The following is a 10,837-nucleotide window of genomic DNA, read 5'->3' on the forward strand; positions in this document are numbered from 1 at the left end:
CAAAATACGGGGTCCACAATAATATAATAATTTTACAAATTATTGTTTCATTTCAATAATTAAAAAAATAAAGCTATTATATTTTTATTACATAGATTTCATAAATTTTGAATTATTTATTTTTATAATATAAATATTAATAAAATATTATATTAAAAAAAATTATAATTGTTGAACAAAGTTGAAATTAAGGAATGTTGTAATTTATTGTACTTTTAGTATACTTATATTGTATGTTCAATACATAATTGTGATATCCACATTTTGTAACTAATCTAAGAATATTAGAAGCGTTCTTTTATCCTACTACATTAGTTCTTTATTAATATATCATCTCAATAAATTAAAATTATATATTGGATGCATTCTTACTAATAATAATTTTTATAACAAAACTTATAAACCTTATACACAATATTCTTCTAAGATTAATTTGTAGAAAAGAAAATGATAAAAGAGTATACAACAACTATACATAAGTGTTTGTTTAAAAAAAAAAAATCAAATGAATGTCATAATGTATTATACATTCAATATATTAATATTGTATGATCAATGCATTTTTGTTCGTACCTATAACTTGACTTCTATATTAATACATAATATCAGTGCATTAGAATTATACACACAGTGAATAGATCTCAATATAAATGAATTTTATATTGAGATCTATTAGCTTTATGAATTAAAAGAAAAAGAAATATTATCTTCTAGGGGTGATTTATAATGGCATCATAATAATAAAAATATCAATAATAATACATATAGAATCAATAATGCTAACATCAATCATAAAAATAGGTATAATATTAATCAAAAATAATTATTGTTCAATTAAATACTAATAATAATATTATTTATGTAAAACTAATATTGTAAATAGTAACATTAATAAGGTGTTAATAATAATGATAATAATACTATAATTAGTCTTGATGTAGCATATAAAACATAAGAAAAAAAAAAGAAAAAGAATAATTTTTTAATATAAAAACCTTATAAGCCTTAAGAATTAAAAAATAGAAGTTATCTTCTAAGTTTGTTTGTAGTAGTAATAATGAAAATATAATAATAATAATAATAATAATAATAATACTAATAATAAAAATATGAATGTTATAAATGAAGTGGTGAATGCCACTACATTATTATTTATGTTAAATATTAATTAAACATTATTTATGACTTTCATTAATTCAACATTAATGGAAGCCATTTGGAAAGCTTATAAATAGGCTTCTCATCCCTTGTGTAAGGAGCATCCTGAGCAAGAAGGAAAAAAAAAAGGACAAATTTGTGTTTTTGTATATTTAAGAAATCTAAGCAATGCTTACTGAAAAGATGACTTTCGTTAACCAATCATTGAGGTCATGGTTGATGGAACTCTTGTCCATGAAGCTTTATCCTTCAATGATAGATCATTAAGGTATATTAAATATAGATGGCGCTAAAAGATGAAGATCTTATTGCATTTCATACTTTAAAGGGCATTTACTGTTTCAAAATGATGCCCTTTGAACTAAAGATTATAGGTGCAATATGCAACATGGCATGTAGAGAATCTTTGATGCTATGCTAGATTAAATGGCCATTCAATGAAACAAGCTCACCAATGGCTACCTAACTATTGAACAATCCTTTAAGCTTTAAGATGTAATTTATGACAAACATTTCTTCCCTCTTAAGAGTTTGCAATTGAGTTTGTAATTTAGTCAATCTCGCCATTGAAGTAGACGAGTAGTATGACCCAATTCACATCAAATCTAAAGTGTAAAAAATGAATCCTATAATATGGGACATAACTTCTTTCAATGAAGCATAAAACCATCTTATAATCAAACAGTTATCTTATAATCAAACAATTATATCTATGCCACATATTGTATTATTGATTAAGAGTGAGTTGTTGCAAATAAAGAAATTTCTAAGGTATAGGGACAAGTTTCGTTAATGAATTCTTCAAGTCATTTGTTGTTATAATATTTAGAAGCCAATTTTTCCAAAATGGATAGTTGTTCTGATCTAGTTTGATGGTAATGGGTTTATTCAAGAAAAAGAGAATTGGAGAAAGAAGATTTGGCTAACTTGCAATGGCTTAGTTCTAGGCTTATAGTGATTTGAAATGGTAGGTTGAATTTGGATCTAAGACTGAGAAACTATGTGTAACCAATGATCAGCTTACCTTATGATCAACTTATGATCTTACTCATAAGTCAAAGCCACTATTAACTTTAGAATAAGTAATTTGAATTTGGTCTTGACTTAAGGTTATCAAGTAGTCATGACCTCACCAAGTTGCTTCATTGTATTGTCTCTCAACCTTGAGAGAATATTGAACTTATGTGAAAGTTAGTAGTGACTTTGACTTATGAATAAGATCGTAAGTTGATTATATATTTCCTATGGATTGAATCATTATTGATAGAAGATGATAGCAATAGGTATTCTCAATAGAGGCACCATGATATCTCATAGGATTAAGATAAAGTATCCTCTTGAGTGATCCTAAGGAGGGTCTTCATTTAAACTATGGTCATAGTAGTTCTTGAAGTGGAACTTGACATAGGCTCTTCGAGAGCTAAGACATGTCAATTGAACACACAATAGGGGTATCTATAACCTAAGGATAATAGAGGTAATCTTGAAAGGCTGATAGTTATCACCTTGTTAAACTATGAACACTAGTTCATAAGGAGACTAAATGCAATAAATAGCAGGTCATGAACATAAGCATTTAATGTCTCACTATTATTTACATAAGGTATTGGATTACAATTAATCCTCTTTATTGGATGTTGAATCAACTTCAGAATTGGATTATGAGAGAGCCAGTACTATCTTGTGGGTTCCAATGGTTCTCACTCAATTTCATATACCTTGATAACACGATTTATAAAGATTAGATAAGCCCTAAGTTCACTTTTGTGCATAACTGCAGTTTGGTAATTATGTAAGATTACACAGAGGTAAGTGAACAAGGTCTCTAGATTGGGCTAATTGATTAATTAGTAGGCCCTGATAGGTTAATTAATCAATTAGGACTCATTTTAGGATAGATTAAGTGACCCAAGCCCTTAGTGGGCTTAAGTCACTTAAGCCTAATAGGGAACCCTATATAAGGTTTTCATAAAGTTGTCTTCCACCTCCAAAGAGAAAGAGGGTCATAGCCTCCACTCTCTCACTGCCACCTTCTTCTCTCATTCCCCAATTGGAAGTGTGCCAAGATCAAAGAAGAGCTATAGGAGAAAGATTGTGGGTTTACGAGCCTTCCTACACTAACAATCTCTATTTTCACCACAAGGATTTGATTTGGGAACATTTGAATTCAAGGTAAGCATACTACCTTTAACATCTAAATCCCGGTTTTGTTTTTAAATCCATGTTTCCATTATGCATAGGCTTTAGATGTTCCTAGGAAAGTTTTTACATTCTTAGCTTGATTTGGGAATGGGAAATGGAGAGATCTAGGTTTTCCTACACTGTAGAGGAAAAGAAGTTGGAGGCATTCTCCAATGACATTATTTCTTCTCAGATTAAGTTGCTATTATACCAAGACAAGAATAAGAGCTTTAAGGAAGAAGGGAAAACAAGTAGAGAAATTCATATGAATATATGTTAGCTTATCTCTAAAAAAATCTACATGGGTATCTTATACAGAAAAGAATAAAGATATACTTGTAACAAATTGCACATGTAGCTAAGTATTATTGACTAAAACAATACAATTATAAGGTGTCTAAGTGGTGAGTCTTATTCGGTCTAACATTGAACTTATGAATAATTATTATAAATGTGGTTGATGTATATATTGGTTATTTTCTTTTAAATCTATTACAACAAAAGTCAAAAGGCAAAAGAGCTTCTTGAAGAGGCCAACACTTGATGCTCCATTTTGCAAGTTTGTAAAGTTTAACATAAAGACTAACAAATTTTTAATTAAATAAATTCAAAATGTTAATTTAATTATTTTAATGACTTTATGTGAAGATTGATTTGGAACAGTGCTACTTTTATTCTAGAATATTTTAGTAGTCAAATCTTCACTAGAAGGAATAGGTTATTTGTTCCATTGATCAAACCGCTATAATACTAAGGTTTTGTGACTATACCTTATTGATGACTTGTTAAATGCTAGAATAATAACCTTTTCTATTAGAACCCTAGCTAGTGAAATGATAAGCAAAACTCATTAACTTTATTAATAATGTCATGACAATACTACACTATTGGCATAATATCTTATTTATGGCATGCTAGATGTTGGAATAATACATATACAAATAGTTTCACCTTGATTTTGAAAAGTTAATATAAAAATCACCTACTTCATGATCATGTGATGTCAATACTATAATAGGAATAATGCCTCATTAATGGCATGTTAGATCCTAGATCAATAATCTCTTCTATCAATTCTTCAACTTGTATTTCACATAAGCTATTATTTTAATTTGATTCCCATTGGTCAATTGCATTGATACCATGAAGGGTTTAGTATTGACTAGGATAATACTTCTACCTTCCCATTGATATTGGGATGACCAGGACAGGGAACTAGTTTGGCATGGGTGATACTATTGGATTGAGCCTTAGAAATCATGACATAATGTAACAAATAAAGATTCATTCATAAATTTATTTATTTATGTTTCTTGGTATCCCTTTATCCCTTTTGCATTAATTGAATATTTGAGCATACATACCCCTCAACACTTGCATTGTACATGACCTGGGTGCATTAGGAGTTACATAGAAGATAAAAGTCATAGGTTCCTTGCAAAGTATTAAACTGTCTATAGTCGGTTCATGGATTTGGGTAATCTATTTGAGACTATAGTGCACTACCTCCTAATTGGAGGGATGATTTGTATTGGTAGTCGAAATGGTTTTCCCATGGTAAGTGCACTAATGTATATAATGGACATTGGACAAGACCTATGGTAAATCATGAGATAAGGCTATTGATTGTCATGATTTACCAAATTACTATACTGCATGTACTCTCAACCTTAAAAGGATATTGAGTTTGTGCCAAAGTTGATAAGAGACTTTGACTTATGGGTAAGACCCTAAAGTGGTCATATATACTTATGAATTGGGTCACTGTTGATGTAGGTTGGTTACAACAAGTATTCTCAATATAAACACCATGATATCTCATGGATTGAGATAGTGTGTCCCCTTTGGTGATCTAAAAGATATGTGATCTAGAAGACTATAGTCATAACATACTTCTTAGAGTTAGAGTATGTCAATTGATCACATAATAAGTGAGATCTACAACTCAAGGATTGGAGTGATAATCTTGATAGGTGATAACACTACCTTGTTAGATTATGGACACTAGTTCATGGAGAGTTTGAATGTAGTGAATAGTAGGTCACAGACTCGAGCTACATCTCTATGTTATTTACATAAAGTACTAGATTGTAGTTGATTTTCTTTAGTGGAATATTGAATCAACTTTAGATTGGATTATGAGGGAGTCAATGCTCCTATGGGTCTCAATGGTCCCCGCTTTTAGCTTATATACCATGATGACACAGTTTATGAGGGTTGAATTGATTTTAGGTTCACTCTTGTGTATAAGGGTGGTTTGTTAATTACACAAGGTTGCATAAGGAATAGTGAACAAGTTCTCTAGATTAGGCTAATTGACTAATTAGATGGTCCTATATAGTTAATTAATTAATTAGGAGTCGTTTTGGGATAAATTAAGTGACCTAAGCCTTAGTGGGTTGAAGTCACTTAAGCCCAATTGTAGACCCCCAAATTTGTCCCATTTAATTAATTAATTTATTATTATATTTTTAACCTAATATTTTAAACTCATTTTATTTTAATTTTTAATTTTTAATTTTCAACTTTAATTTTATTGTTATCATTATTATTATTATTTCCTTTTTTTTCTTTCTTTCCCTATTTTTTTTTCTTTTTTTTTCCCCACCTCTCTCTCTCTCATTCCCACAACAACCCTCACTTACCTTTTTTTTTTTCTTCCCATTTTTTCCCCCATTTTTCATTTTTTATTTCTTCTTTTCCTTTTCCCCACACTCATATCATTTCTTTTCTCCATATTTCTCTATCTTTCTCTTTCACTCATCCCTTGTACCCCTCATACCCACGACGTGGCCGTCCCTCATATCATTATCGGCAGTGCCATTACCGGTGGCCCCACAACATCGGCGACAACTTTCTTGCTTCTACCACCCCCTTGTTTCATTTTCGTCTTTCTTCCCCTCTCTCTCTTTCTTTCCCCACTCTCTATCTCTCACTCATCCCCATGATGGCTGCCCATCTCACCACTGCTGACGAGCACTACCAGCGACGCCACTACAACAACGCCACCATCGACCAACAATCTTTTTTACTACCGGTGGGTGCTTTCAATCTTCAACCATATCTTCCATTTCTCTATATTTCTCTCTCTCTCTCTCTCTCTCTCTCTCTCTCTCTCTCTCTCTCTCTCTCTTTTCTCTCCACTCCGACACTCATTCTTTCTACTTTCGTTTTGGAGGCTTAAAAAATGGTAAGTAACCCTTTTTTTTCTTCCTTTTGATTTCTATAGTGCTTTGTTTGGAGACTTAGGTTTTGTTTGTTTGGGCTTTGGATTGTGTTTATGGGATTTAAGGATATTGGGCTTACATGATTGTTGATTTGGGCTGTACATTTGTGTGATTTGGGCTTACATATTATTGGATATTGTTTTTGGGCCTATTTGAATATCTTTGATTTTTGCTGATGGGGTTTTTCTTGGTGTTGGGACGGGTGTTTTGGCATTGTGCTAGGAGTGGAAAAACATAAGAGCAGTTGGAGCAGTTGAAGCAGGGCACGGGTAATGGCAGATTGGAGAAGACATAATTGGAGACTTCCTGTATGTATTCTCAATTTTCTTTTGTGAAGAGGATGACGAGATCTTTCTCTTTGTGTGTACTTTTTTGTGAGTGTTATGTGAGGGTTGAGAGTTGGGATATTTTTTAGCTTCATTTTGGAAGCTTTTGAGGGTCATTATTGTTATTGGGACTGCACTTCTAAGGTTATTTATTAATCCTTGTCCTCCTAATTTTTGTTGTATATATTTGTTTTAATTTTTTTTCCTATATACATGTAAATGGACTTGTTTAGATTTTTATTGTGCATATCCATTTAATTTGTTATTCATGGATTTGTTTTATTTGTTATTCGTATTTGATATGCTCGGTTAGCCTTTGTTCATTTATTTATTTATTTATTGTTAATGAAAAGTGTAATTTATTTGTGTTTTATCCCTCTGTTGGTAAAATAATCCTATAATGAGATAATGTTTTTTTTTTGTTTGAAAAATATTTTATTTTTTCTTTGCACCGAAATTCATTTTGGAATAAAAATTTAATTCTTTTAAATAAATATTTGTTTACTAATCTAAAATCTTTGTTTGATAAGGTTATTTTTTATATTAATAAATAAAAACCATTTGCTAAAATTATATAAAAAACTTTTTCTTGTATAAATAAAACTCTTCAAAATAAAAAATTGAAAAACTAATTTTTTTTTTTTTAATAAAAGTAAGGAAAAAGAAGTTTTTAGAATAAAATTGAAAAAAAAAACTTCTTTTAATAAAAGGAAACTTCTTTTATTTTTTTTTTCCTTTTAAAAATAAAACAAAAATAAGTGGTGACTCCAAGTCTTTTTTTAAAAATCAAGTTTTCACCAAATAAATAAAAAGCTAGTCTCGTCTTCAAGTGGGGACGCACATGAAAAATGCGAGTCCACACCAGTATAAATATCCTTTAGGGATTAGGGTTTTCATCACTTTTTGAGAAACAATCGTCTTTCATTTCTAGAGAGAGAGAGAGAGCATAAGGTTCCTCCATTCCAAAGCCTACATTTTTTAGTCCAAGATTGTGGTTCGAGTTATCGAGAGGAAGATCTTGGGTGTATGAGACCTCTGGCCTCTTCAAGCTTCATCTTCACTTAGTGGAATTGATTTGGGAATGTATAAATCAAAGATAAAGTTTTCTAATGTCTTTTCATTAGATCCTAGAATGTCAAAAAAATGATTTTTGCTTTTGTTGCGTAGGATCTAGAACTCTAAGATAGTTTACATGCACCTATATAATGTAGGACATGGGAACAGAGAGATCCAAGGTTCCCAACAAATACTAGATGAATAATGCAATTGTAATCTTCTTTCTAGTATATGCTAAACCATCTACATTGCATTAATCATACTTCCTACTCTATCATATTGTTGACAAGAGGTTTGAAGGAATTACCCTAGATTTTCATAAGAATTTGATGTTATAAAAGAAATGACTCATTGATTTGAAGTAAGTAGATGACATAATAAACAATAGTTGACTATTCTTCCATTGATGACTTGTGACTAAACCATGTTCATCTTCTAAAATAATTAAAAATAAAAAAGGTTATCATAATCAACGACATAAGAAAATAATTATTGTGAAGCCACTATGAGGAAAAGAAAAAAGATGATGGTTACCTAAAGTGCCATCGATTGTATACCAAGGCAAAGAGGAAAATAGTATATCAAATATCGGCATTTCCAATTATCATTATAAATAAAGAATATTATATCAAAGAAGGACTCTTTTAATAGAGTCAAGGAATGAAGCATCACTATTTTTAATTTTTGTAGTAGTGAGCTAGTTGGATTGATGTATTTGTATCTTTTAGGTGGTCCTCCTTTCTTATCAATTGTAGCAAAGTTATTTCAGCAATAGATCAACTTTAGTAGTAAGATCTATGAAGTTGCTTATTACATTAATACCTTCTCCTAGATGTGCTATTTGGTAGTTCTCTCTTTGTCATCATCTACTCATCATTTTTGGTAAAATGGGTTACCTCACAATTAATTAAGGACCTAAATTATCCTCCTAGTACCCATTGTATCCCCATTAGTTCCTTATTTATCTTTTCTTCTTAATTATCCTAAAATCCTAAATTTAATCCTTATCACTTAACAATTTTTAGCTCACAACTACATGAAATCCTCCTGAAGTCCTATGTTGCTAAACTCCCCCAATTTTTATTTTGTTTTACTTTTTGGAAATTCTAAGGTATTTTAGTGTTCCCACTTTTTATTTTATTTATGTGAACCATTGAATCTGTATACTGACATATAGGTCATTAAATAACTATACAAAATAATAAAATAAAAATAAATAGAACTACACAATAAATAATGAGATTATAAAATGTATGAAAGATATCACCTTATTGATAATGTCTTTTTATAAATATCAGCACTGTAGTCAAACCTTATTGATAATGTCTTTTTATAAATATCAGCACTGTAGTCAAACCTTATTGATAATGTCTTTTTATAAATATCAGCACTATAGTCAAACCGTAAGGTGATTTTATCTTTTTTATTTTCTATATTTTTATTTGTTTTGATACCTCAATATGCTGGTATGATATGCTCTACTGTCATTGCACCACGTGGGCGACCTAGGTGACACCCAAACAGGTACCATGCTAAAAACAATTCCATCCCACAATTGACCACATTGCAATATGGTCGCATTCTTTTGTCCATTAGTTTATGATTTCATTATTTTAGTTTATAATTAAATCTTACTCCTCTGTACTTAATTATTTTTTTTCACTTTCATTCCACAGTCTTAAGTTTAATCATACTCTATACTGAGACCAAAAATTGGGCATGAAACCTATTATTTTTTAAAATATTTTCATAACGAGTAGTTAAGATAAGGCCAGACGCCCCAACACCATGATGGTGACAAATTTGGTCTCGCTCGCCCTTTTTTCACCTTCACCCCCTCATTTCTTTGAAGTAGATGAGAAACAAAAGTTGACTATTCTTCTGTTGATGACTTGTGACTAAACCATGTTCATCTTCTAAAATAATTAAAAATAAAAAAGGTTATCATAATCAACGACATAAGAAAATAATTGTGAAGCCACTACAAGGAAAAGGATGGTTACCTAAAGTGCCATCAATTGTATACCAAGGCAAAGGGGAAAATAGTATATCAAATATTGACATTTCCAATGATCATTATAAATAAAGAATATTATATCAAACAAGGACTCTTTTTAAAAGAGTCAAGGAATGAAGCATCATTATTTTTAATTTTTGTAGTAGTGAGCTAGTTGGATTGATGTATTTGTATCTTTTAGGTTCTCCTCCTTTCTTATTAATTGCAGCAAAGTTATTTCAGCAATAGATCATCTACTCATCATTTTTGGTAAAATGGGTTACCTCACAATTAATTAAAGACCTAAATTATCCTCCTAGTACCCGTTGTATCCCCACTACTTCCTCATTTATCTTTTCATCTTAATCATCCTAAATTTAATCCTTATCACTTAACATTTTTTAGCTCACAAGTACATGAAATCCTCCTGAAGTCCTATGTTGCTAAACTCCTCCAATTTTTTATTTTATTTTACTTTTTGGAAATGCAAAGGTATTTTAGTGTTCCCCACTTTCTATTTTATTTATGTGAATCGTTGAATATGTATTATGTATAGTAACATATACGTCATTGAATAACTATACAAAATAATAAGATAAAAGTATAAAAATATAAACAATGAGACTATAAAATGTACGTGAGATATCACTTTATTGGTGATGTATTTTCTATAGATATCAGTACTATAGTCAAACCATAAGGTGATTGTATCTTTTTTTTATTTTCTATATTTTTATTTATTTTGATACCATTATATCCTGGTATGATATGCTCTACTGTCGTTGCACCACGTGGGTGACCTAGGTGACACCCAAACAGGCACCATGCTAAAAACAATTCCATCCCACAATTGACCACATTGCAATATCGTCGCATTCTATTATCCATTAGTT

At 30.4% G+C, this 10,837-nt stretch overlaps 1 long non-coding RNA gene across 1 annotated transcript; it reads left to right on the plus strand.

Moving 5' to 3' along the window:
- Positions 1–6,043: 6,043 nt before the first annotated feature.
- On the plus strand, positions 6,044–7,048 carry LOC117932742. The gene is made up of 2 exons (XR_004654215.1): positions 6,044–6,376; positions 6,789–7,048. It is a non-coding gene; the product is annotated as an uncharacterized LOC117932742 (long non-coding RNA).
- Positions 7,049–10,837: the final 3,789 nt, after the last annotated feature.

This window comes from Vitis riparia, chromosome 15, assembly GCF_004353265.1.
Source record: "Vitis riparia cultivar Riparia Gloire de Montpellier isolate 1030 chromosome 15, EGFV_Vit.rip_1.0, whole genome shotgun sequence".
In the NCBI taxonomy this organism is placed as follows: Eukaryota; Viridiplantae; Streptophyta; class Magnoliopsida; order Vitales; family Vitaceae; genus Vitis; species Vitis riparia.